Source organism: Ricinus communis, chromosome 7, assembly GCF_019578655.1.
Source record: "Ricinus communis isolate WT05 ecotype wild-type chromosome 7, ASM1957865v1, whole genome shotgun sequence".
Classification (NCBI taxonomy): Eukaryota; Viridiplantae; Streptophyta; class Magnoliopsida; order Malpighiales; family Euphorbiaceae; genus Ricinus; species Ricinus communis.
In genome coordinates this window covers 12,280,625-12,286,624 of record NC_063262.1, presented here as the reverse complement: position 1 = coordinate 12,286,624, position 6,000 = coordinate 12,280,625, and positions in this window count along the sequence as shown.

Here is a 6,000-nt window from a genome sequence, read left to right as displayed (position 1 = left end):
CATTAGGATGTTTTTAGGATTTAGCTATCTAGCTACCATAGGAAATTTCTTTTTATCTTTAGCTACCTTAGGATATATATACTTTCTAGCCAATTAGGATTTCTTTTATGACTTTGTTTTGTACTTATAACTTTATGATCATGTTTTAATTTCAGTATTTTTATTTTAGCTAATGTGTTGGTTATCAATGGTGGTTCTTTAAGATTATTTAAGGTGTCTATGGGATGATATTACTTATGAACAATGGCAACCGAGTGGCACTCCAATTTTCCAAGGAAGTATTCTATCTTTTTCTCTATCATTTGTTTTTTATATGCTTAAGACATTGAGGGCAATGTCTAAAATAAGTGTGGGGAAGGAGAATTATAGTAATTCTTTTATTTTTATATGCATTGATTAATTTTTGTAAAATTTTATATTTTCTACTCAGCTTTTTGTTATTACTCTATAATAAAGAATCAATGAAATAATGCTATTATGTTGACCCTTGAGTTCTTAAACTAATTTTTAAACGTATATAAATGTGAACTCATGAGTTATTTGCACTTATATGATCAAGTATTCATCCTTTGCATATGAACATGATGAGTAGTTTAGCAAAGTTTGCATTGGATATAATTAGAAGTGTATGATTTAGGTTATTATTACCTTGTTATTATTATGGCTTGCCTAAATTTGTGAGATATGATATGGGCAAGGTAAAGCTCTAAGTTTAATTATACTCCGCTTACTTTAGTTGCTTAGTAACCAGGGATCTTCATGACCAATGTTGATTTTCGTGTAAAAAGGAAATTAAAATTATGAGTATGCAAAGCATCTTGATGTATGTTTCATTGAGTAACCAGGTGCATTCATTACCCATGTTTGTATTTACATAAAAATGTTTGACATCTCAAGAAAGAAAATAATCCCGAAGTATGAATATAATAATCCAAAGGGTGTGAGGAAAAGAAACATAAGAGTATAAGAGCTTGAAAAGCAAGTGCAAAATTAAATGCCCATTAATCTCTTGTTTGTGATGAAGGCTTTTCCTCTTGAATAAGGTTATTATAATTTAGATTGTGCATCATAATTGTATTCATTGATAATGAGGTATGCTATTTGTTGTGAGAAATGTGTAGATAATGAATGCTTGAATCTTTTGACTAACTATGATTGAGTTTATATCTTTGTAAGAAAATTTTTATGACTCAAGTTTTCTTAAGTTGGTTCAGTTTCTGCATTAGTGAGATTCTCTTGAGTAATATCTTTAAGTTGAGTATGAATTGCTTCATTGTTTTTGCAAAGATTACTTCTTAAGTTGCTATTTACTTGAGGACAAGTAAAGGTATAAGTATATGGGGGTATTTGATAGGTTCATATAATGTATATTTATTTAAGGCGTTTTAGTGATTTATTGATATATTTTTATATATATAATATGTAAAAATTTGTGTTTATTACCTTATATTAGCTCTATTGTCTAATCTCATGTATTAATAGCCAAAAAGGAAAAGTACGAGCTAAATATATATAAATAGGCTTTAATTGGATCGATGCTGCAAAGGCTCAGAATAAAGACGCGTGGACTACTAATTTTGCAGGCCTAGTCGAAGAATTCAAGGCCCACAAGAAAAATTTATTAGTTATTATGTAATTAATGATTATTACTTTTTAAGTTGTTTATTTTATTTAGGATAGTTAAGAGGATAACTATAGCAGTATTATGCTTAGAGAATGACTCTGCAAAAAGGAATTTCTACAAGTGGTGGAGACCAATTAAATAGGAAGGAATCTGCACTTTTCTATCATTCTCCTCTTTGAATTCTCTACATTTCATCTTCTATAAACACTTTAGTTAGCTTTACATTATCCTTTCAAAGATAAGCTTTTCAAGACGTAGAGAATGAGGATCAATCATTTTCATACTTTGAAGAACTTCTAGATTTGTAGGGAGCTTTAATTTTCGGTTTTACTTTTTATGTCTTTCTATTTAATTACAATGGTCGTTGGACTAAATATGTCAGATTAATTTCTATAAGTGTTTACTTTAGCTTTTTACTTATATATGAACTTTATTAATTATGAGTTTAATGAATGATTTCTTTACCTTCATAACTTTAATAATTTCATCTATTATTGTTAATTGACCATCATATCAATTGAATAATAAAATATTTGTTATAAAAAATATCTAGATTAAAAAGTATTAGAATATTAAATATAAATAAAATAAATAGAATTAAATTAATAAGAATTAACAATAATAATTAATAAATTAATATAAAATAAATAGAAAATAAAACAGAAAAATATTAATAATTAATATATACATATAATAAATATAAATAGAATGAATTTAGAATTCATAATTCTATTATTATTAGTAATATAATAGAATTAATTATTAATATTATATATTAATATTATATATATATTTTTGAATTTAGTACAAATTAGTACAAATTGAATATTTAATAAAAAAACAAAATAGCAAAAAAATAGAAATAATACAAAAGATTCTTTCAACGGGTCTGCCAGAAAACCAGAAAATAGGGTTAAACCTCAATTCTTTCGCTTTGGTTCATTAATTCACTCATTGTTAAGATAAATAGGCATATCATTTTTACTTTAATCTATGTTGTATAAGAAACTTAGGATGCATCATTAGTTTGAGTGACTTAAGAGAAAGGCACATCACCGTCTCATTTATTAGATTTGAATTTAAGGGAAAATAAAGGGATTAGTAAGTATAGGCTAGACTAAATGCTATTTTACCATATAGTTTATATTAATCATTCCATTTGTATATTTACTTTCTAATTTATTTAATTTTTTTATAAATTTTAAACTATTCAAAATATTAGTTTAGAATGTTTAGATTTATTATTAGTATTTTTATATAATAGTTAGTCTTTATAGTATATACTTTATAATTTCTTGTGAGATTAATCTCGTAGTATACTTGTCCGTACAATCATTCGGTTCGCACACTTACAAATACTAACTTAGACACATCAAATATTGTTTGAAGAAATGTGAAAGCTATAATTGAGTCCAATTTAGACAGATGGCATTATACAATTTAATGAGTAGGGATGTCTTCATATCCAATATAGTTTTAAAAAAATAACTTCATAAAAGAAAATTCAAGACATATAAGATAATTAATTTTTAATTTTATATATGTAAACATAAAATAAAAGTATATTATTCAAATAAATTTAATCAATAATTTTCATTAAATTACTAACTTTTCATGATTTAGTAATTACAATAATAATAATAATAATAATAATAATAATAATAATAATAAATCAATTTCATTCAAATATGATACTATTCTTTTAAACCGACAGATCCTTATGATTCTAATTTATTAACCAATCAAAATATTTAGTAAAAAGATATTCAAGAATATAAATTCAGACAATATGAATTAAAAATTTAACAATCATTAAAATATGAGATGGATAGATTTATTAAAGATGCCTTATGATTATTATTGTTAAATGATTAATTTAATATTTTACAAAATTAATAGAATTTAATGAGAAAAATAATAAATAGTAGTAGTATAGAGACGAAATTTATATAAAAATATGGCACTAAAAGATTATAAAAATAATAAAATTCTATTTTAATACGTGATGCATTAATATTTATTTGCTCTACTGCTTGGTAAGTTCAGCCTACAAAATTTTTAACAAATTTTTATTATGTACGACATTCAAATAATCTATATTAGAGGATATTATATTAATTATTTAGATTTTTTTCTTTATTATATTAGTGAAAACCAAATATTTAAACAACTAAAAATTAGATGAAATAACAAATTAGAAATTATGTTGTTTTATTAATATATTTTGGTTTCATTATTTTAAAATTATTAAAATTTACATGCATTATATAATATAATTTAGATACATAAATAGATGAATTAGAATTAGAATCAAATACAATTAGATTCGAATTATAAGCATGTTGACTCATTTTATATCGATTTGTAACATTTTAATATGAAAAAAGATTAAAAAATAGTTCATATTAGAAAATATTAGCTATATATTATCTTCTTAAAATAAAATAAAACTATTAGTGTTGAATTTTTTTCATTAAATTAATATCTTTTTATAATATATACGAATAAATTTTGATCTTTCTGACAATAATAGATTTATTTATTGTTAACAATAAAAGTAATCAATATATATTTCATAAGTTTAAATAGATTGATTGATTGATGAATTTTATTAAAACTGAAAAAGAAAGAAAATGTTTTTTTTATTTCTTTTATTTTTAATTGCTGTCAAGAGTTTTAATTGTCAAGAAACTCTTAATTAATATAGCTAAACTTCTAAAATAAATTATATATATAAATATATATAATCGGCTTTAGAGAATCTTTGATTATGCTCTGTCATTATTATAAGTTTAAAAGATATGGGGTTAAAATTGATGTACACCATTAATTTGTAGCAGAAAAAGAATTATTGCATGTGTGGCCTGTTATAAATTTAAAAAATTAAAAAAAAGATTATATAAACAAACTTTGTAATAAAAAAATATTAATCAAATAAAATAACAGTACATTTGGCAAGTCATTGCTGTCAGTGGCCGAAGAAAAAATAAAAAAATTACAGCATATAATTAATTAGGATGTGATAAAATTAATATTTCTTTTATGAAAATTTAGCAGTTTTAAGTTTAAATTTTAATATTTATATATACAATATCGATACAAGTTTATTGGATATATTATTATATAACTGGTGGCCGTAGGATTCTAAATAATAAATAGTAATATGGGAAAATGGTAGCATGTGAAAGTGTAATTTGGCAAGTCAAAATTCATATGGTCAAGAAATCCATTGCATGAATTCTGTTCTTAGCTAAGGAAATTCACTCTTTTTTCAGTTGTGCACATGGGTGTTACAGTTTGATATATAAATTAAATCTGCCCACTGGTCAGCAAAACCTCTCCTTGAAGGAAATCTCTCAATTGCTTGAGTGACTTGTCTAAATTTGTACTCATGGACAGTCCATTAGTCTAACGCAATCCTTCATTTTCTTCTAACAAGAAGAAACTTAAATTAAAGTCCATTCTCTTCTAGAAATTAAAACTGAAATAGCACTTGAATTCCATCCTCTCTTTTGTATTCCAGAAATTAGAGAATCAGTTCTTAGAATTCTATTTTTTAATTAAATAAATCTTTATTTTTATGATGTGTAAGAAATAATTATATAATATATCTCGTACTAATTTATTAGGTTTTTTTATAAGAAATTAAAATAATATTTCTTTTTAGTAATTACCCTTTTTAAATTGGAAGACTTATCAAATCCTATAATCATAAGCAGTTTATTAGTCTAATGGAATATTTCATTTTCTTCTGATAAGAAAAAGTTGAATTATTGAAAAACTTTCGTTTAATTTCTATTTTTTTATATTTTTATATTTAAAATTAAAATAATTATTAAAATCCATTTTTTGTTATTTATATGTGAGTTATGTCAATTTTTACTATTATAAACAATTAAATATTTTTTAAAAAATTATAGCAAGTATAACAAAATAATTATTTTATTATATAATTCACAATTTATTAAATCTCTCGTAAAATTAAATTAAAATATTATTTTCTTTTTAATAGTCGTCCTTTTTAACTTGGATGACTTGTCAAATCTCTTGCTTATGGACAGTTTATTAGTCTAATGGAACACTTCATTTGTGAAACAGAAAAAGAAAGTTGAATTAGAGAGAAATTTTGGTTCAAAGTATATACATCCTCCTATATTCTAAAAAAAATTAAAATTAAAATATATTTTTCAACTAGTGAGTTTTTATTTATTTAATAAATGCAAAAGAAAAAAAAACTTTACCATTTATTAGACTCTTAAATAAAAAGTAATCTAAAATAATATTTCACCTTTTAGTAATGATTATCTATTTGAAGTAGACAAAGAAATATTAATTATTGTTGAGAGATAAAGATAGGTCACGCATACTTTCGCAGC